A 23824-nucleotide genomic window follows, 5' to 3' on the forward strand; every position below is an offset into this window, starting at 1 on the left:
CCTGCACATCTGCCAATGTGGTATACTGCATCCACTGTACCCGGTGTGGCTTCCTCTACATTGGGGAAACCAAGCGGAGGCTTGGAGACTGCTTTGCAGAACAGCTCCGCTCAGTTCGCAACAAACAACTGCACCTCCCAGTCGCAAACCATTTCCACTCCCCCTCCCATTCTTTAGATGACATGTCCATCATGGGCCTCCTGCACTGCCACAATGATGGCACCCGTAGGTTGCAGGAACAGCAACTCATATTCCGCCTGGGAACCCTGCAGCCTAATGGTATCAATGTGGACTTCACCAGTTTCAAAATCTCCCCTTCCCCAACTGCATCCCTAAACCAGCCCAGTTCGTCCCCTCCCCCCACTGCACCACACAACCAGCCCAGCTCTTCCGCTCCACCCACTGCATCCCAAAACCAGTCCAACCTGTCTCTGCCTCCCTAACCTGTTCTTCCTCTCACCCATCCCTTCCTCCCACCCCAAGCCGCACCCCCATCTACCTACTAACCTCATCCCACCTCCTTGACCTGTCCGTCTTCCCTGGACTGACCTATCCCCTCCCTACCTCCCCACCTATACTCTCTCCACCTATCTTCTTTACTCTCCATCTTCGGTCCGCCTTCCCCTCTCTCCCTATTTATTCCAGAACTCTCACCCCGTCCCCCTCTCTGATGAAGGTTCTAGGCCCGAAACGTCAGCTTTTGTGCTCCTGAAATGCTGCTTGGCCTGCTGTGTTCATCCAGCTTCACATTTTATTATCCTTAATGCTATTGTTGGGGACATTGTCAGGGCCATAGCCTTTTCGGTGTACTGTGCCTTCTGCTATTTCTTGAATCAATTTGGTATCTCTGATACTGCGGCCTCCAGACTAGGCTGAAATGAATCATCCACTTGGCCTTTCTGTCTGAAGGTTGTTGCAAATTCCTCAGCCTGACCTTTTGCTCTGTTGTGCTACAGTCTCCCATCATTGACCACAGGCATCATGCGGACCCTCCTCCTTTAGTAACCTGTTAACCACCATTCATGATTGGATGTTGCAGGACTGCAGAGTTTAGCTTTCCTCTGTTGATTGTGGAGTCGTTTAGCCCTGTCAATCACTTGTTGCTCGTACTAATTAACACATAAGTAGTCCTGTATTGTAGCTTCATCAGGTTGATACCTAATTTTCGGATGTGCCTCGTGTTGTTCTTGCCTCCAGCTCCCTTCATTGAAGCAAGTTGATCCACTGTCTTGTTGATAGTGCTAGATTGGGGAATCTTCCGGGCCGTGTGAATGCTGCTTTGCAGTATGATTCTTCTGCTCAAGATGGTCCTCAGCACCTCATCAATACCCAGATGTATCAGCTTGTCAGCTGCTAGATCTATTTGAAAAAATATTTCATTTAACAGTGACAGTGGCACGCAACACAATTAAGGATACTCTTAATGTGGACATGGTCTCTACAAATACGGTGATCACTCTGATCAGTTATGCCATGGACAGATGCATCTACAGCAGACACATAGTTGAGGGTGAGGTCAAATTCCCCCCCACCCCCACCCCCATCTTGATTGTTCCTCTACCACCTACCACAAACCCAGTCTAGAAACTATATCCTTTAGGACTCAACTTGTTCAGTCGTGGTGCTGCTGAGCTACTCTTGATGATGAACATTTAAATCCCACGCAGTTAGGAAACCAATGCTGGAATTCCTTAATTAACCAAAATTTGTCCATGTAGACAATTATGTCTCTCAATTTATTCTTTCTAGAAGATCCCCACCACTGAAATTAAATTGATTGAACTGTATGTACTGAACTTCTCCTAACACACATTTTTACAAAGGTGTTAACAAATGGATAGAGCTGGATGAACACAGCAGGCCAAGCAGCATCTTAGGGGCATAAAAGTTGACATTTCAGGCCTAGACCCTTCATCAGAATAATCTTTTTACAAAGGTGTAATTTTTTAATTCTCTCATCATCTGGCCCTACCACTGTTAAAGAAAAAATGGAAAATTATGTCAATATCCTCTGAATTTCCACCTTCATTTCCCTCAGTAAGCTTGGATGCACCTCATATTGTCCTGATGCATGGTCAAATTTAAGAAGTGAGGATACTCTCCGTGCTATTCATGTTGTCCTGTCACCTTGCATTCATCAAATTCACTGGCAGACCCTTCATTACAGCTTGGTCCAAACCCATCAAGCTTCTTTCTTCTCCTGATGTTATTGTTTCTCCACTCATCCGGTCTTTACACATTTATATTCATGATTCTTTAACTTTACGTTGGTTCTACAACTTCCATATCCCAGTCATTTCCTTTTCACCATGGATATCAATTTCAAATCAGGATGATTGAAAGCTCTCAATTTCTTCCCTGAAGAAAAGCCTGAACAGTCCCCAACCACCCACCCTCCTTCACCTGGTTGAGCTCATCCTGATTTTGAGTAACTTAATCTTTAACTCATTGCACTTTCTCCAAGTGTCTATGGGTAACCACATGGGTGTCAGTTCTGTCTGTGTCTGATTGTTCCACAGAAACCAATCCTTGTTCCAATCTTCTTCAGCTCTCCTCACTGCTGTTTCTCTGGTTCATCAATTACAGCATTAGTTCTACTTCCTTCTCACATCTGAAATTGGGTTGGGGATATTTATTAGGTTTTCTTCAAAGTTTCATCTTTATCTCACTTTTGCCTGGATCCATCTCTGTCACTTCCCTTACCTTCCTTGACATCATTGTTTCAATTTCTAGGAATAGGCTGGCTAGCAATATCCATTACAAACCCACTGCCACAACCATCACCACCACAACCAGCAGCATCAGTGAAGAAGAAAAAAAGAGGTAACGTTTCGGGTCCAGTGACCGTTCCTCACTGACACAACAGTTGCCTCAACTATGTGTCTTTGCACCCTTCTTCCTGCAAGGACTGCATTCCATTCTCCCAGTTTCTCCATCTTTGCAACATCTATTGCAATCATACCACCTTGACCAGGGTCCCCATTGATATCTGGAATGCTGGGAACAGTTTGGCCCTCTTACCTTAGGAAATGTATACACTACATTGAGGGCAATTTAAAGAAGATTCATTAGGTTCATTCCAGATGTGAAGGGATTTTCCAATAAGGAGAAGCAGAGTAAGTTGACCCTATACTCATTGGAAGATCTAAATGAATCAAAGATGATTCTTTGAGGCTTGAGAGTTGGTTCACCTTATGGAGAGTCCAGGGCTTGGGACATAACCTCAGGAAAAAGGGGTCACACATTCCAGATATGAATAAGAAATTCTCTCAGATATTGATGCATCGGTGGAATTCTATACATTAGGGCTCTGTGGAGGCAGGGTTATTAAACATATTCAAGGATGAGATAGACTGAATTTTAAGTGATAAGGGAATCAAGAATTATGAGGAAAAGGCAAGAAAGTGGATTGGAGGATCATCACATTAGCCATGATCTCATTGAATGGTGAGGCAGACTTAATGGGCCAAATGAGCTACTTCAGCTCCTATGTCTTGTGGTCTCATAGAAACACAGAAGACAGGGGCAGGAGGCCGCCTTTGGCCATTTGAACCTACTCTGTCATTCATCATGATCATGGCTGATCTTCCAACTCATTAGTCTAATCTTGCTTTCTCCCATAAACTTCAAATATATTCAAGAGGTGGCTAGATATCGTACTTGGGGCAAATGGGATCAATGTCTTGCTTTATGAACTTCCCTCACTGTGTTTGACAGGGGCCTCATCTGTGTTCAACTCATTTTCTGTACTTCTGCCCTCAACCCTTGCACTACCTCCCCAAAAAAGAGAGAAGGTTTCCCTTGTCCTCATCTTCAACCCTGTGGCCTTTGCATTCAAAGCAATCTCCTTTGCTATTTCCACCAACTCCAGCAGGATGTCACCACCAAACACCTTTCCCTCCCTCTGTTGGCAGCTTTCTGCGGGGATGATCCATCTGCGACATTCTATCCACCCTTTTGTAACTCTCAACACTTCATCACCACCCAATAGCACTGCCTGTGCAATTGCAGAAGGTATAACACTTATTCTTTTACGTCCTCCCTCTTCACAATCCAATGCCCCAAAAACACCTTCCAGGTGAAGCAGCATTTTACTCCTACTTCTTTTAGACTAGTGTACCATATTCATCCTTACAAAGTCATTGCCTTTACATTGGCATGACCAATTGCAGACTGGGTGACTGTTTTCTGGAACATTACTGTTATTCATACAGAAAGAGCATCAACTTTCTGATCACTTGCCGTTTCAATACACCATCTTTCTTTCATGTTGATATTTCTGTCTTAGACCGGTTGCATTGCTTCATTGAAGCCTTAACATAAGCTGGAGGAACACCTCATGGTCTGCTTAGGTGCTTTAGAGTCTTCAAGCTTCATTTGTTGGGTTCAACAACTTAAGAACATAAATATTATTCTGTTTTATGATTACATACACTTAACATTCCTTTCCCCAGCCCCATCATTGGTGTTGTTTGCATGATTTCTTCTCTGCAAAGCCAACCTATGTTTGACGTTTCACACCTATATTTAGCACCTCTTCTTAATTAAGTTCTCTTTTACTACCATTTGTACTCCCTTTATCTATTGTTCTCAGCCCCTTTTGCAAAAACTTCACCAAGTATGGTTCCCCATCATCAATCACCCTCGATTTACATCAGAGCTATACAGCACAGAAACAGACCCTACGGTCTAGCCAGTTCACAATGAACATAATCCCAAATGAAACTATTCCCACCTTCCTGCTCTTGGCCCATAGTCCTCCAAACCTTTCCGATTCTTGTATTTATCCCCGTGCACAGTACGTGATACTGACCCAGCTAGCTCAGAGCTAGATCCTAGAGTGAACAGAACTCTGACACTCCTGCTTATATCTGTCAGCCAGGACTCCCAGATTGGACCAGATTAACAGCCCCAAATCACTGAACTCATATTCTATGAGGTCCACTTGACTGACCTGGATCCAAACACTACATCACTCACCAGCTAAGTCCTGGGGTGCAGACCTGTTCTTTTTCCTAAACTCTCTTCTCCTGCATTTTTGCACTAGGTCCAGTTCCTCTGACTGCCTCAGATACAGGCAGCATGTATCGGACCATTGCCCACCACTTGCACCCAGAGCATCTCGGTCAAAACTCACCTTCTCCAGGAAGTAACGGCATCAAGGCCACGACATATACCATATCCATCTCATTCTCAGAGGTTCCTTCAATGCTAGGCGAAGAGGGGGTGGGGATCGCATAGGTTCCAATAGTTTTTCTGGCTGTTCAGAGGGGCCTGGTATGTTTTGCTCTTGTTCCATTTGTGGGGTTGCAGCTTTCGTGTGGCCCATATTCAGGACTAGCTCTCCTACTTGAATTTTCAACGTCACAGGACCTGACCTCGCATTGACCATGCCTCTTACCTGTGCCAGGCCTTTCCCATGGTTTGGGCACCAAGCTTTGTCCCCTAAAGTAAACTGCCTCACCCAGTTAGGTGGAACCATGTGTCCGGCATTGGTGTTCCTCATGCCATTTCACCCTCCCCGCTAGGTCTGGGAAGATCAGATTTAACTTGGCGCAGAGTCTTCTCCTAAATAGCAACTCTGCCAGAGCTAGCCCTGTGGTCGCAAGAGGACTGGTTCCATAATCCAACAGGAACTCGGACAGTTTGGTATTAAGTGAAGCTGTAGGTTGTTTCTTTAAGCTTGCCTTCACAGTTTGGACTGCTCTTTTGGCCAGACCATTAAAATGATTGATGGTATGGAGCTGTCCTAACATGCCAGATGCTTTTCAACTTGAGGAAATACTCCAATTCCCTTTTGGTAAATGACAGCTCATTGTCTGTGACCAACACCTCTAGGAGTCCATCGATTACAAAAGTTGCTTCCAACTTTTCAAGTTGTCATCCCTGTATTCGACAAATGAATTCTATGCAAGTCTAGCCACTTTGAATGGGCATCCACAATAATTAAAAACGTTGAGTCCATGGCAGGACTGGCATAGTCAACATGTAACCAAGTCTAAGGTTTACCCAGCTATTCCCATGAATGTGGAGGAGTTGTTGGCAGTAACTTTTTTCCTTGGTGGTGGTCTGGGCACTTCCCCACCAAAGCAGCTACGTCAGCATCTAGTTTTGGCCACCAGACATAACGTCTCACTGACATCTTCATTTTGAAACCCCTAGATGACCCTGGTGGAGTTCAGCCAGTATCAGGCAGTGATCTTTGCTTGGACAATCACTCTTGCTCCCCATTATGATATAACATTCTCTACAGTGATCTGGTCTCTCTGGGTTCAAAAAGGGTTCAGTTCTGGTTGTGACAGTGCTTTGGTTTCCCCATCACCACATGCTGTTTCAGTGTTGCCAGGACAGGATCTTTTTGCATCCATAGTCTGATATTATAAATGGTGATGAGAAGAGTGTCCAGAAAGTCTGAAACCAGACAGGACTGTTCTAGCAGCAGCACTACCAGTGGTGTATCTGCCAGTGTTGGGTGACTCGAAGCATCTGTATTTGCCACTTGGCCTCATGGATGGTGTTCCAACTTGTAATTGTGTGCACTAAGAATAAGCCCAATGCTGAATTTGACCCAAGATGGCAATGGCCCTGTCCTCTTTAAATAGCCCTAACAGGAGTTTGTGGTCTGTAACTACTACAAATTTATGTCCATAAGAAGGTGCTGCTGGAACTTTCTCACACTAAAAGATGACCTCCAAACCTTCCTTCTCTTTCTGGGCAGATCTTCGCTTGGCATCAGCCAAAGTCGTGGAAGCATATGCAATTGGGCATTCCTCTCCATTGAGCCATCTGTAAGCCAACACTACCTGATACTTATGGGGAGCATCGCATGTCCGCGCATTATATTGCTTGGGATCTTAGTGTGCCAAGACCTGAGAGAACAATTGCTATTTGTACACTTCCCAAGGACTACATCTTGCCTATGAAACCATTTCCAAATCTGACCCTTTCTCAACAGCCAATAGAAGGGTGCCAGCATGGAGGCCAGGTCATGTCAAAATTTTCCATTATATTTCACCAACCCAGGGAAAGTCCTCAGCTCCGGTACAGACATGGGAGCCGGGGCACCTTCGTTTGTCCTCACTTTATTTTCCAGCTGGTGTAACCTAGTCTTGTTGCCTCTGTAGACCAAGTAGGTCACTTGGGATGCCTGGAATACTCATTTTCTCCAACTAACGCATACCCCACCTTAAAGAAATGTTTAAGCACTATGTCCAAATTCTCTAAATGCCCTTTATTCATCTTTCCTGTTATTAGAACATCATCCAGATAAATGATGATCTGGAGTACGCCTTGTAAAATGTTCTCTATCATCCACTGGAAAATGGTACAGGCTGACAATACCCCAAAAGGCAGTCTGGTACAAGCCCCTTTGGGTATTAATTGTAGCATACTTCTGAGAATTCTCATCTAATTGCAATTGCAGGTAAGCATGGTTCATGTTTAGCTTCACAAAGGACAACCCACTCACCAGTTCTGTTGACAAGTCCTCTACTCAAATTAAATTAGGGCCAACATAAACAATTTTGATCTCCACTCTGGCTGAACTGAATTCAGGACCTGCTTCTTTGCCCTACAGATGACGGAAGTTGCAGTCTTGTGGATTGGACCCATCTCTAAGCAGGTAACTTAAGAAGAATCTAAGATAGTTCAAGCAGGCTGAATTTAATTATTTACATTACTTATCGAAAGTGAATTCCCAGATAGATCTTTGATGAGGAGTTAAAAGGGTAGAGTTGAAAAAGAAGCTTCATTCCCTTTAACTGTGATTCCTCTCAAGCAAAGTTCCCTTGCAGCTGGGTAGTTTCTTGGACAATCCATGCCTGCCATTCATTGACTGCCCAGTTTTGGAAGTCATTGGGGTCCATGGACCTCAGAGGTACACAGAGGAAGGAATAATTAGAAGGAACATAGTCCACGAGGTTTATTGGTTTACTAATTCCAGTACACAATGGATCCCCCTTACTCTATTCATATAACTGCACACAAAACAAGCATAAATTAATACTTGTAAAGAATTAAAGAAATTACAATCTCTTATAACAACCAGCATTTATTTTGCACACTTAAAGTCAAAATATGTTCCAAGGCACTTCACAGGAGTTCTATTAATTTACATGAAGACACATCAAGAGATATTTGGAAAGATTTGGCAAAATCTTGTTATTGGAGGCAGATTTTAAACTGCAATTTGAAGGAAGAAAGAGGCAAGAAACAAATTCCAGAGCCTAGACAGTTGAAGGGACAGCAGCCAATGGTACAGCAATATGTAAGGGGCTAGATTTGTAGGAATGTATGGAACTCAAGAGATTTCTAGAGCATGAGAAGAATGTAGTGATAGGGAAGGGTGGAATCACGGATTTAAGGCATAAATCTTTTCCAATTTTATGGTTTGTCATTCTTGCAAGTTATCACAGAGGAAGTCAGACATAAAATCAATAAACAACAATTCCTTATCAACATATTTATGTTACTATTAACAAACTCTGCTTTAAAGTTAAACAGCAAAAGTATTACTATTATTGAAGTAGACACAATTAACTGATGGAAGTGAAATCTGAGACTCTGAAGATGCTCCCATTTCATCAGTAGCACTTAGCACCTGCTGTGTTCTACTTATTTTTCAATAATTATGCAATGTAGAAACATAGAAAATAGGAGCAGGTGTAGGCCATTCAGCCCTTTGAGCCTGCTGCTCCATTCAATAGGATTACGGGCGATCATCCAAGTCAGTTCCCTGTTCCCATTTTCTCATCATGCACTTTGATTCCTTTAGCCATAAAAACTATAACTCCTTCCTCAAACATATCTGAGATTGCCATAAGTTTAGCAAGATCTATTTGTGTTAGTCTCATATTCACAAAAAATTTAAAAACTTTCAATAGCCTATCTATTGGATATAACAAAGCATAAACAGTATTACTTATGACAGACGAATTCACATGTTCAGCACTGATTCCAGGAACTTATAACAGCAAGCCTTTACAATTTACTACAGCAGAGTGAGCAGTCTTGCATCCGTCTGTAATGGTTGCATTTGGCTCTCAGAATGATACCACTGGATGTCTGCATAATATTGCTGCCTTCTCTAGATACCCGTTTCATTGGTAGAAGTATCTTTGTTTCCATTCTTGGATAAGTTACTTCTATGTACATGGTACAGTGAATTCTTACATCTGGTTAGTACAGATTGTAAATTTGAAGGCTTTCTGAAGTCCTGAAACATTCCTATCTATCAGGAGCTTTTTTTCTCTGATCATTATATCAAAGCCACAATTTAATGTTTTGTCTATAACTCAGAGCATTGGAGAGGAGAAAGGCCTCAACTAGAGCTCATGGACAAATTCTCAATTGGCAGACTGAGAAGTTAATTCAGGAGTGTCACAGCAAAGCTGAGCAAAGATTAAAATTTAAATGGAATTGAACTCAGCTTAACAAAAAAAAACGAACCAGACTTAAAATGTTAACTCTGATTCTCTCTCCACAGACGCTGCCAGACCTGATGAGTTTTTCACATTTTCTGTGTTAGTTTCAGATATCTAGCATCTGTAGCATTTCGCTTTTATTGGACATCCTATTCATTTATTCACTGCCTATGTGGCAGATGAAGGGGCTATTTTCAATGCATACAGGTTAGTGTTAGAGATGTACCAGTGAAAGGTTCTGTACCCTCAAGAAACAGCCTGACCATACACATTTAGAATTTGAACAGCTTCAGCAGCTCATTGTTGACCAGTAACCTTTATGAAGTAATAGTCACTGAAGAACTGAAGAATACAATGTTCTTTCCAATTTGGATGTACATAGAGGAACAAAGGGTTGTAGGGCCCTGACAGACACTGTTTTGCCTGAAGACTGTGCATTAACACAGAGATCAATAAATGGAAGGAAGTTGGGGTCTGGAATATCACAGCAGAGACAGGCAGAGTAAGGTAAATATTCTTCTGGCTGTTGGAGAGGATGGAAATTGGGCTTTCAAATTTGAGTCGTAGACTCATACAGATATACAGCACAGAAACAGTCCATTTGGTCTAAACTTGTCCATGCCAACCAGATATTTCATATAAATATAGTCCCATGTGCCAGCATCTCCCTTTTAAATAGTTTAATCATACCAGCCTCCACCATTTCCTCTGGCAGTTCATTCCATATACACACCACCCTCTGCGTGGAAAAGTTGTCCCTTAGGTCCCTTTTATATCTTTCCCTCTCCCTTAAACCTATGCCCTCTAGTTTTGGACTTCCCCCACCCCAGGAGAAAGACCTTGCCTATTTACCCTATCCATGTTCCCCATGATTTTATAAACCTCTATAAATCATCCCTCAACCTCTGACACTCCAGGGAAAATACGCCCAGCCTATTCAGCCTCTCCCTATAGCTCAAAACATCCAACCCTGGCAACATCACTGTAATTCTTTTCTGAACCCTTTCTCGTTTACATCCTTTCTGTAGGAGGGAGACCAGAACTGCACGTGATATTCCACAAACTGTCCCCAATGTTGAAAGTTTATTCCTGGAAGGGAGAAACGTGGGAATCTACCCTAGGTGCTTCAACTATGGGATGCCAGAGTATATTTAGAATAATTGTTGGTTCCAATGCCCTGTGGAAATTCAAGCTAAAAAGCACTGTCTGATGCATTAAAGATGGTCTACAAAGGCAATTCTACTCAGGCATGACTGTTGACCAGGATAGCTGTCAGGAATTTATGTCTGTTTTCGACAGCCTGAGAGCAATGTTAGCATTCTCTAGGATATTGGGTGTTTACAAATATTGCTCTTGGGTAAAGTGAAATATTTTTCATCTGGAGGCAAACTAAATTCCAGTGTGTTAAGAAATGAGATCCTAGGAAAGAATACAGGGATGCAAACAGTGAAAGTTTATTTAAAATTATGAACTTATAAAGAGTCTGGTTATAATGATGTAGTCCTCAGCTAGCTAATGCCAGGAATAAATATTTTGTTAGGAAATGATTTGGCTGGTAGCAACATATTTCACTCAAACAGAAAAAGGACATTACAGAGAGACTGGCAAGTTTGGAAAACAAACACCAAGAGGCAATAAAGCCAAAGGGTGGAAGAGGTTTAGTAGAATCAATAAATATTGAAGTGGCTCCCAACAGGTCACTTGAATTAAGCTAACAAGGTGTAGAGTTGGATGAACACAGGAGGCCAAGCAGCATCAGAGGAGCAGGGAGGCTGACATTTCAGCCAAGACCCTTCTTCAGAAAAGGGGGAGGGGAAGAGGAGTCTGAAATAAATACGGAGAGGGGGGAGGCGGATAGAAGATGGATGGAGAAGATAGATGGAGAGGAGACAGACAGGTCAAAGAGGCAGGGATGGAGTCAGTAAAAGGTAAAGTAGGTGTGGGAGTTAGGGAGGAGATAGGTCAGTCCAGGGAGGACAGACAGGTCAAGGAGATGGGATAAGGTTAGTAGGGAGGAGATGGGGGTGGGACTTGAGGTGGGGGTGGGGGAAGGGATAGTTGGGATGAAGGGCAGGTTAGGGAGGCAGGGACAAGCTGGGCTGATTTTGGGATGCAGTAGGGGGAGGGGAAAATTTGAAGCTTGAAATTCACATTGATACCATTGGGCTGCAGGGCACCCAAGATGGACATGTCATCTGAGGAGTGGGACACGGAGTTGAAATGGTTCGCGACTGGGAGGTGCAGTTGTTTAGTGCAAACCAAGCTTGGGTGTTCTGCAAGGCCGTCCCCAAGTCTCCTACCATCCTTGTTTATCATTTGAATTAAGTGGGAAGTGGGAAGCAGCTGCGAGGTTCAGAAACCCTGCTGAGAGCTGAAGAACTCATGGAATTTGAGTGACTCAAGAAAGGTCACTTAAAGTAAATATGGCTAAAGACCAGCAAGAAGCATCAGAAAGAGTCAGTACTGAGCCAAAAGGAGATAAAAAAAGGTCTGAAGTTAGGTTAATGGTCACAAAAAGAAAAGGGCACGGGAAGGTGGCAAAAATTGGTAAGACACATCCAGCGAGCTGATTAACAAATATCTTCATAATAAATTTTTAAAAAAAAGAGGACCAGAGGCATCCACAGACAGACCAGGAGAAATTTAACATGAAGCCTTACAATGCAATAACCACACGTGTCTCAGGCAGAAGTCGAACATTCACCGGAAGGCAAAAATGTTCCACAGCAAGCAGAATAGATGAGGGGAAATGTCATTTCCAATACATAAAAACATACAAATTAAGAGCAAGTGTAGGCCATTCAGCCTCTCAAGCCTGCTGTGCTATTCAATGAAATCATGGCTGATCTGATTGTAACATCAAGTAAACATTCCCGCTTAAACTTGATAACTTTTCAGTCCTTTGTGCAACACAGTCATATCTGCCTGAAAAACATTCATGGAATCTGCTTCTACTTCCTTTTCAGGGAGTTCCAAAGACAATCAACATTCTTACAGGTTTAAAAAAAATTGCCTCATCTGTTTTAAATGGGAGACCCTTACTTTTAAACTGTAACCTCTGGTTCTCGACTGCCCTATAAGAGAAGCCAACCTCACTATTTCTCCCCTGTTAAAGCCCATAAGAATTATATGTTTCAATAAAATCATCTCTTACTCTTCAGAACGCCAGTGGATACAAGCATAGCCTATCCAAACCTTCCTACTAAGGCAACTCCCTCTTTCAGATAATGAAGTCATAGCATTGTTTGTATTATCTCAAATGCACTATGTCCTTCTTTAGACAAGGTGACTAATATTGTGTCTAGTACCACAGCTGCAGTCTCAGTGGTGCCCCATATAACTGAAACATAAACTTCCCTACTTTTGTAAAGAATTTCCCTCATGACAAATAACAACATTCCATCAGCTTATGTAATTAGTTGCTGTAGCTACATACTAATCTTTAGGAATTTATGCACAAGGACATGCAGTTTCTCTGCACCTCAGAGCTCTGTGATATCTCATCATTTGGATAACAAGTTTCTTGCTTCATCCTGCCTGCCAAAATGAAGGATTTCATGTTTTCCTGCATTATGCTACATTCATTATATTTTGCCAATAGTCTAAAACTAACGGCTACATTCATTATATTTTGCCAATAGTCTAAAACTAACCTGTAACTTTTTGCAACCTCCTTACATCCTCTTCTCAACCTAGTTTTCCACCTGTCTTTGTGCTATCAGCAAATTTGGCAACCATGCCCTCCATCCCTTCATCTAAGTCTTTCATATTATTTGTAAACAGTTAAGATCCCAGCACTGACCTCTGTGGCACACCACTCAATACCTCTTATCAGCCTGAAGAATACCCATTTATGCTGGCTTATATTAACTATGAGTTTTCTATCAATGGCACTATGAAACCCTTACTCCAATAGTGTTTTTTTCTGCAACTGCCTTTGATAGTGTACTTTATCAAATGCCTTCTGGAATTACCAGTACATTCACTGGTTCTACTTTATCTAAATTATACCTCCACAAAGAACTCCAATAGGTTGGCCAAACAAGCTTCCTCTTCATTAAATCATGTTGGCTCTTCCTGATTGTCTTGTACTTTATGCAAATGATTGTTATAAACTCTTCAATAACATCCTCTAATATTTTCCTAACGATAAATATTATGGTAACTGGCTCAATGGTGTCTATTTCCCGTCTCTCTTCTTTTTTGAAGAAAGGAGTTTTATTTTCTATCCTCCAATCTAACGGGAGTGATCATGAATCAAGTTTTAGAAATTAAAACTAATCAATCAACTAGCTTGCTAACCAGCTAACCACTTATTTTAACATCATACGATGAAGCCTACCAGGACCTTTGGTTCCATCATCTTAGTCAACACTACTTCTCTGGTGTTTGACATTTTCCTGAGGTTCTTCTATTTTTTTCCATTTATCGTGCTTTGGAGATGTTACTGTATTGAAGATTAATGCAAAATATCCACTCAGTTCAAGCAGCATTTCCTTATTTTCCAATATTACTTATCCAGTCTTAACTTCTATAGCTGCAATGCTCTCTTTTTTAAAAATACTTATATTTAATATATCTTTATAATTATAGAATTATAGATGCTCTTACAACGTGCTTTCATTTTTCTGGCTAGCTTTCTCTTGAAGTCTAATTTTTCCCTTGTAATGAATTTTTGGTTATTATTTTTCTGTTTTTTTAAAATATTCTGTCCAATCTTCTGATCTACAAGCTACCTTTGCAAAATTATAGGTCTTTTCTTCTAATTTGGTACTTTTTTGATACTTCCTGTTCACCACAAATGGTATCCTTGGAATTTTTCTTACTTGTTCAAGTATATCTATGCTGTGTACTCAAAGGAAAGCCGTTTAAATATTTACCACTGCATCTCTATCAATATGTTCTTTCACCTAATTTACCAATTCAATTTAGCCAGATATGTTTCAAAACATCAAATACACTTAAAAAAAGTCTTTGCAGCCACTCTTTTGTGCCTCTAAATGAATGTTAAATTCAATCACACTATGGTAACTGTTACTTAGGCACACCTTCCCCACGTGAACATTACTTCTCCCATTACATAAGACCAGACCCAGCATTGCTCTCTGGTCAACTCTAGAACATGCTGTTCTAAGAAACAATGCTAAAAACTTTCCATGAACTTTTATGTGCCTTTCTGACATTTTTTTGATATTTCTTCTTCTATGCTCCACATAACGATGTGCTTAGTGTTAGGGAACTGTACAACTGTACACTCCCACAAGTGAATTCTGGCCTTTATAAATTCTCATTTACACTCAGTATTTCCACAACTTGGTTTCACAAATCATTTAAGGCTGAGGTGAAAAGAATTTTTTTCAAAGTGGGGTGAGCCTGCAGAATTCATTATTACAGAAAACAGTTGAAGCCAAAACATTGTACAATTTCAAAGAATTTGGACATAGCACTTATGGCTAAAGGGATGAAAGGATATGAGGGGAAAAAGCAGCAACGAGTCGAATGATCAGCCAAAAAAATCAGATTGGATGGTGGAGCAGATTTGAACAGCTGAATACCTAATCCTGCTTCTATTTTCTCTCTTTCTAATGTTTACAAGGCACAAGTCAGGGGTATTAAAGTAATGGTCCCCATTTGCCTGGATGAGTACAGCTCCAACAACATTCAAGACATTTAGCACTACCCAGGAAAAAGCAGCCGCTAGTTTGACACCACTCCAAATATATTCAGTCCCTTCAACCCCAGTGCTCAGTTGCAACAGTGTGTACCATCAACGAGGTACACTGTGGGAATTTACCAAGGCTCTTAGACAGCACCTCAATTCACGACCACTACTAGCTAGAAGGGCAAGGGTAGCAAATACACTGGAACACCAACTTCAAGTTCCTCTCCAAGCTACTCACTATCCAGACTTGGAAATATATTACTGATCCTTAAGTTTTGCTAGGTCAAAACCTTGGAACCTCCTCCCTTTGGGCACTGTGGCTCTACAGCCCATAGACTGCAGCAATTCAAGAAGACATCTCACCACTGCTTTCTCAAAGGCAAGCAAGGATAGGGACAACAAAATGGTGGCTTAGCCAGCGACACCACGTCCCATAAACAAATATTTTTTAAAAAGTTGCCCGAGTCGGGAAATGCATTACAGAAGTGTGCAGTGGAGTGGCAAGCTCAGAGAGGTGAAACAGCACAGGGAGCAATTCTGGTTGCTGACACCAAGTCACATTCTGACCCCAGATTAGCACAAACAGAGTGAATGCTTAACATATCTGCCACACAAATATTCAGATTACTGGTTCATACTGACCTTGTACCCAAACACAAGGAAGAAGTTTAAAATTTGAGAAGATTAGTAGCTCGGGTTGTGGATACAGTTGTAGATATGCTTCCTGAACTGGTGGGTTTGGTTGCAAAATGAGCCAGCACAGGTGTCAGATGTCGCGGTGGGAGAACACTTTGGCGACAGTGACCACAACAGCCTCACATTTACCATAGCCATGGAAAGGGAAAGGAGCAGTTACCAGGGGAAGATATTTAACTGGGGTAAAGGAAACTATGACGCCATCAGGCAGGAGTTCAGAAGTACAGATTGGGAGCAATTGTTCCACAGAAGGGGCACAACAGACATGTGGAGACTATTTAAGGAGCAGTTGTTGTGAGTGATGCATAAATTTGTTCCTCTGAGACAGGTAAGAAGGGGTAAGATTAAGGAGCCTTGGATGACGGGAACAGAGGTGCTTCTCATCAAAAAGAAAAAGGCAGCTTATGTAAGGTGGAGGAAGCAAGGGTCTAGCACAGCTTTAGAGGATTACAGGCTTGCTCGGAAGGAGCTCAGAAGTGGACTGAGGAGGCCAAGGAGGGGGCACGATAAAGGCTTGGCAGGAAGGATTTGGGAGAATCCGAAGGCATTTTACTCATAGGTGAGGAATAAGAGAATGATCAGGGAGAAGGTAAGGCCGATCAGGGATAGCATAGGGAACTTGTGTGGGGAGTCTGGGCAGATAGGGGAAGCCCTAAATGAGTTTTTTTCCTTTGGTTTTCACTAAGGAAAGGGACCTTGTTGTGAATGAGAACTTTGAGGAGCAGGAAAACAGGCTTGAACAGATCGAGATTGAGGAAGTTGATGTGCTGGAAATTTTAGCGAACATTAAGATTGATAAGTCCCCAGGGCCAGACCAGATTTATCCTAGGTTGCTCCAGGAAGCGAGAAAATAGGTTGCTAAGCCGCTGGTGAAGATCTTTGCTTCCTCACTCTCCACGAGAGTCATGCCAGAAGATTAGAGAGAGGCAAATGTTGTTCCTCATTTCAAGAAAGGAAATAGGGAAATCCCTGGAAATTACGACCAGTCAGTCTTACGTCTGTGGTCAGCAAGGTTTTGGAAAGAATTCTGAGGGTTATGATTTATGACTATTTGGAAAAACATAGCATGATTAAAGGGAGTCAGCATGGCTTTGTGAGGGGCAGGCCATGCCTTACAAATCTTACTGAGTTCTTTGAGGAGGTCACGAGTCAGGTTGACGAGGGTCGAGCAGTGGATGTGGTGTACATGGACTTCAGCAAAGCATTTGATAAGGTTCCCCACAGCAGGCTCATTCATGAAGTCAGGAGGTATGGGATACAGGGTGATTTGGCTGTCTGGATTCAGAATTGGTTGGCTGACAGGAGGCAGAGAGTGGTTGTAGATGGTAAGTATTCTGCCTGGAGGTCAGTGCTGAGTGGTGTCCCACAGGGCTGTTCTTGGGCCTCTGCTCTTTGTAGTTTTTATAAATAACTTGGATGAGGAGGTTGAGGGGTGGGTTAGTATGTTTGCTGATGACACAAAGGTTGGAGGTACCGTTGATAGTATCGAGGGCTACTGCAGGCTTCAGCGAGACATTGGCAGTATGCAGAGTTGGGCTGAGAAATGGCAGATGGAGTTCAACTTGGATAAATGTGAAGTGATGCATTTTGGGAGGTCGAACTTAAATGCTGAATATAGGATTAAAAGCAGGATTCTCGGCAGTGTGGAGGAACAGTGGGATCTTGGTGTTCAAGTGCATAGCTCCCTCAAAGTTGCCACCCAAGTGGATAAGGTTGTTAAGAAAGCATATGGTGTTTTGGCTTTCATTAACAGAGGGATCGAGTTTAAGAGCCGCGAGGTTATGCTGCATCTCTACAAAACCCTGGTGAGACCACACTTGGAATATTGTGTCCAGTTCTGGTCGCCCTATTATAGGAAAGATGTGGAGGCTCTGGAGAGGGTGCAAAAGAGGTTTACCAGGATGCTGCCTGGATTGCAGGACTTGTCTTACCAAGAGAGGTTGACTGAGCTTGGACTTTTCTCTCTGGAGAGAAGGAGGAAGAGAGGTGACCTGATCGAGGTGTACAAGGTAATGAGAGGCATGGATAGAGTCGATAGCCAGAGACCTTTCCCCAGGGCAGGATTGACTGCCATGAGGGGTCATAGTTTTAAGGTGTTAGGAGGAAGGTATAGAGAAGATGTCAGAGGGAGGTTCTTCATCCAGAGAGTTGTGAGCGCATGGAATAGTTTGCCAGTGGTAGTCGTGGAAGCGGAGTCATTAGTGACATTTAAGCGACTGCTGGACATGCACATGGACAGCAGTGAATTGAGGGGAATGTAGGTTAGGTTATTTTATTTTTGGATTAAGATTATTCCACGGCACAACAATCGTGGGCCGAAGGGCCTGTACTGTGCTGTACTTTTCTATGTTCTATGTTCTAGAAATGTTTCATCACCCCGCTAGTTAACATTGTCAGTGCATCTCTGGTGAAGTGTCAGTGTCTCACTACACACAGACAACAATGGACAAGAATTGGACTGGGCCAACATACTGATAAATCACACAAGCCAAACCGAGACAGGTCAGGGAATTCCTGGAGGCCTGGCATTCCAAGCAGAACTCCATCAACAAACTGTGTACAAACTACTGCAAAACAAAACTGGAAGTAATACCAACCACCCCAGCAAACTGAGGCATATAACTAACAAGCAGGACAGATCACCAACTTGTTCTGTCATTACAGGTAATTATCAATTTGACGGAGGTACAACAGTAGCATCCATGTCACATTTAAATTTTTATTTCAGCTTTGTTCAAACGACAAAAAATTGTCAAGGAACCCATCAGGTATTATAGTTGTGTACATCTTACAGTAGTGTTCCTTGACAGTAACCTAATTTCAGGCTTATCATGTGTAAAACTATTATATGTACCTCTTGGAATAGCTTTACTTTATTAGGTTGTCAAGATGATGTGCTTATATAATGTTTTATTCATTTGTTGCTCATCCCTAATTACCTCTAAGTGGCTTGGTTCCAAGAGCGGAGAAGATTCAACCACAATGGTCCAGTTCTGGAGTCAGATGTAGGTTAGTCTAGGTAAGAACAAAAAGTTTTCCCTCTCTAGCCTTTCCAGAGATAATTGTTTTGACTAAACTCTCACCTTCAGTCTGTGAGATAGTAAGAACTGACAATGAAAACTACAGAAAATTGGTTTGTTTTAAATTGTTCCGCGCCACTATCAAGTCCAATGGTGTGTTGCAGTGACTAACACAATGATCAAAATACTTTATTTGAAAGTACTTCATGCAGATTGATTAATTCAATTGTACCAAGAAATTGATATCGTGTCTGACTTTACATCTTGATGTTGTTTATCACAGGGATGAAATTGAACAACACATGAAATGGCATACCTAAGCAAAATCATGTAGTTTAGGTTATATGTTCTGAAGTTATTATTCATCAGTTTATAGTGAAGAATAAATACAATTGTCAATTATTTTGTGGGTGGTTTAACAAATTATAATTTGAAAGATATTAGGGGAGGCAGTGGCACAGTGGTAATGTCACTGGGCTAATAATCAAATGACCAGGATCAATGTTCTAAAACAGGCGTTTGAATCCCAGTATAGCAGATAGTGATATTAGAATTCATTTTTAAAAATCTAGAATTAGAAGCTAGTTTTGTAGGGACCATTGTCAATGGTCATGAAAACCCTTCAGGTTTACTAATGTCCTTTAGGGAAGAAAACGTTTTGTTCTTACCTCTACTAACCTACATCTGACTCCAGAACTGGACCATTGTGGTTGAATCTTTTCCGGTCTCGGAACCAAGCCACTTAAAAGGTAATTAGGGATGAGCAACAAATGAATAAAACATTATATGAAATATATATTCATTTCAACTCTGCACAATCTACTTGATGACTTGTTGCATGCTTGTCTTAGAGAGATGACAATCATAATTCACAGAAGCACTCTGGTGGGTCTTTTAGAAGAAGAATAAAAGCCACTGCCACTAAAAAGAGGCAGATCCAACTATGGACGTTCAAACTCTTTTCCCTCTTTTAAATGACAATATCTCTAAAAGTTAGTATGCTGATACAATTACAATACGTCTGATAGACACATGGACAGATGTACTTTTATTCCTGAAGAGTGGTGCAAAATCAGAAGCTTGTTTAAGATTTAGATCACATGATTAATTACATCAATGCACATTTAAAGTTAAACTTAAGGACAGCCACAGAACAAAAGGTTTTCTTCCCGAAAAGGACATTAGTAAACCTGAAGGGCTTTTATGACAATTGACAATATTATCGCAAAAATATGACCAAATATTACCAAGCGTCAGGAAATGTATGAACGGATATTTTTTTTTAAATCTGAGTTTTCATTTCAGCACATGGAGCTACCTTCGTTTGGGAGGACCCAAAACCTCAGAGGTCAGTGCATTGTGAAAGTTCAGAAAGCTGGGAACGTAACCTCACTGGGAATTCGGATTTAAGATAGTCAGGCCTCGGGTTCGACAGAGGACAATTGTTGAGTGACTGAGAATAAATATTGGCCAGGGCGGGGTGGAATGGTGCGGCTGGTAAGGTGAGGGTATGAGACAACTCTGCTATGTTGTACTTATTATACACAGTTTCCTGTTCTTGAATGACATTTGGTTTTTGTGTATTCAATTAAAAGATTCAAACCTCCTCAGGCTCATGTTAACACGACTTAACGTCACCAAGCCCACCCCCTCCATATCTACAGTTACCATTTGGTTCGCAATTAAGGGTATGGTAACTACTTACTAGAATTGTGGGTTGGAAAAGGCATTTCTCCTGTTGAACAGCCGCATGTCAGCTCTGTTTATGAATGTGGAAACTCATCTTTCCTTCCCAGGCTGCCCTGTAGGCGGTCGCCATTCGGAACAGCCAAAACAAGGGGTTGGAAAAACAGTTATGCGTAACAATGGAAGCTACCCACCTCCAGCTACAGACGGACCATAACGGACTCCACATATGCTTTATTCATTTGGCTTTCACGAAGATCATTCAACCGAACATCAATAACATTTTGGAAGGGAGACCTGAGTTCCACAGCAGTCACGCGGTTAACTAGCGCCTTTTCTCTATGTTATGTACATCCATAAAGATCTTGGAAAAAGCTCCAAAATATTGCAGATTGAGCCGATGGTAAGCAAAGTTATGGACTTAAAAATCCTGGAGGAAAAAAATACTCTGTATTTTAAGGCAGAAGATTGCAACGCATGTTCCATCTGTCTGTACACCTCTATGTGCTGAATTTGTAAGTAGATGGACCTAGCATCAATGGGGTCAGCATGGATTGACTTTTGTAGATGTATTTTCCAGAATTGCGGCGAAAAATAGCATTTTCTTCTGCTTTTTTCGATTCACTAATATTAAATACAGGTGCTAAATTTGGCTCAAAAATAATCCAAAATTGCACATTGGGGATTTGGCTCAAAATTCCATTCGATTTACTTACGTTTCAGCTCAAGCTATTTTGCACGTCGCCGAAACGCAATCTGCGATGAACTAGTACGATTGGGCAGTAATTTTAAAAATGTGTTCTCTTTACGTTTTGCTTTTCTTTTGAAACAAAATCTTATGTTGAAGAGCTGTAACTCTGTAAAATTTGATTAACTTAACAAAATAGGTTTATCACAAAAATACGCGTTGTTAATCAGTGTTGATTAGAATCACCATCTGTAAAAATGAATTTTAAAATTCTCAGTGATTTGTAAAATGTATGCAAGCATTGTTTCGGAAACTCTTTTGATCTCCATCTTTAACCTCTAATAACTGCTGTGTATTGTCTTCCAATTCTCCAATATTGATGCAAGGCAACCTGCAAGAAGGAAAATGATTTATACTTGAGGGGGCATCGGTAACGCACACTGTCCAGCCCCCCTAAGTTACACTTTATAACATTGTTCAATAACTACTATTCATTTAGATATCATGGTACATCTGTAATAATGCTTTTCTTTCGCAGCTGTTAGTCTGTCATGTAAAATAGAAATTCATATCAAAATTCATTAAATTACATTATATAAATTGCAAGTTTAAAATGACATGGGTAACTAAGTAAGGCATTCTAATTATGGTTTTGATTTGCACTTGAGTTCTTTTTCAACTTGGATAATAGTGAGTGATGATTTCTCCTGTGTGTGGAGTGCAGCTAACTTGTAACCCCATTCTCCATAAATTCATTATCAATTTCACTGTTCCTTACTCTCCAAGGACGTCTTCTACCAATGGTTTTTATTTCCTTGTCTAACTCTTAATGAGATTATTAATGTACTCAATACTCTACTGAAAAGATGCAGGATGAATCATTCAAGTCAGGTCAGAATGTGGCCTACATGAAATGGAACAGGACTCAGTTTAAAAATCAGATTCTAGAAAATATCACATAACAACACAATTTTATATGCTTTAAGCTCAATAGCAATTTAAAATAATTAATTTTAGTTATTCAGTGATGCATTTGCATAGATACCGTGGATAAGTCTGGTAACCTGTATCATCAAAGGCAACTGGAGAATGCAGAACAGGCAACATACAAGAAACAAAATTCCTTTGTAATTTCAACAGATTCCTTGCATTGTTTTCTTTTAACGTACCTATTCTGGATTAAGTGATCAAAATGTTGAGTCACAATATAAATATGTATATTTTTTACAAAACAATTTAATATTCAGCTTTTGTTAAGGAATATATTTTATGAGCTTCACTGTGCAAAAGGTACACTCAATCATGACCAACAAGTGAATCTCAATTGTGTAAGTGGTTAAAAGAAGAAGTCTATAAAGTTACCAGAAATAGCAGTGATTATGTGGATTGGGAGGTTGATCGAATACAATAGAGGAGGACCAAGAAACTCCAAGAAAGGAGCAGTAAAATATAAATTTAAATTGAGCAAAAACCATTAAAAAGACGACTGATAAAGCTCCTATTGATTATCTTAAAAAGGAAACACTGGCTAAAATGAGTGCAAGTCCATTAAAGGAAGAGCCAGGAGAATTTATAATGAGGAATACAGCAACAGCAAGCTAAATGATTACTTTGTGTTTGTTTTCATTGAGGAAGATACTAGAAGTCTTGTGGATCTAGAGATCCAAGTGGTAGGGAGAATGAGAAGTTAAAAGAAATTACCACCAGTAAGAAAATTGTACAAGAGTAGCTAATGGAGCTGAAAGTTGATAATTCACCAGGAACTGATGTTATACATCCTAGAGTGTTGGAGAAGGTAGCTGTAGAGGTAGTTGATCCATTAGTGATTGTCCAAAATTCTGTGTAGCATCAGTCATGGCTCAATTGCAAATTATGTGATCATTAAATAAACAGTAATTTAAGCAACAAGTCAATATATTTAATTAAAAGCAGTTGCTATTATTTATGTCTATTGTACCAGCAAGTTTCTTCTCTCTAAATGTGCATGAATACAACTGATATGATCATAACACTGTAACCTGCTTGTACAATGTACAAAGTGAAATCTAGAAACAGATGATGCTGATAGTTTGAGCCAATATTACTTCATAATCTTCTCCACATCAATTCTATTTTTTTTGGCAGAGACCGTTACTATCTCTAAAGGCACTGAAGAGGACCTGAAATCCAAAGGAAATAGGAGTAATTGCCTACTGCTAATGTGTATTCCAGGGAATTCAAAAACAACTGCTGGCCAGTGCAAAATACCACTGTTTACCAGATCCTCTACTCCAAGTAAATGATGGCAGACTGTACACTGAGATTTGTATAATTCTTTCATGTGAAGCACTCAATAATACAAACTATGCCCCCTTGAATGAAGATAACTATAGGTTAAATATATCTTAGCTTTACGCAGAATTACACAGACGATTTTGTCTATTCATTTAAAAAAGACACTTGTCTTCTCACATGTGCTTTCATGATCCCTTTTGTTGCTTTCTGTCTGTAGACAGTTCGTACCCTATGGCAGGAATGACTTCTCTAACTTTAAAGGCAGAATATTACTTATTTCTGGAAAATCCAATTTACTTTCTGTCCCTTTGTGGTCAGGAGAGTGAACATAGACCTTCCTGAGGTGCTAAGGATACTGTCAGTTTAATTATCAATT

At 41.0% G+C, this 23824-nt stretch overlaps 1 long non-coding RNA gene across 1 annotated transcript in view; it reads left to right on the forward strand.

Annotated features, from left to right (window-relative positions):
* LOC125452730 (uncharacterized) overlaps window positions 1-23558 on the forward strand; it is a 38977-nt gene extending 15419 nt beyond the window's left edge. The window contains exons 3-4 of the long non-coding RNA XR_007247587.2: window positions 20597-20889; window positions 23299-23558. This is a non-coding gene — a long non-coding RNA (uncharacterized LOC125452730). The remainder of the gene's footprint in view (window positions 1-20596; window positions 20890-23298) is intronic.
* Window positions 23559-23824: the final 266 nt, after the last annotated feature.

Source organism: Stegostoma tigrinum, chromosome 4 (assembly GCF_030684315.1).
Source record: "Stegostoma tigrinum isolate sSteTig4 chromosome 4, sSteTig4.hap1, whole genome shotgun sequence".
In the NCBI taxonomy this organism is placed as follows: domain Eukaryota; kingdom Metazoa; phylum Chordata; class Chondrichthyes; order Orectolobiformes; family Stegostomatidae; genus Stegostoma; species Stegostoma tigrinum.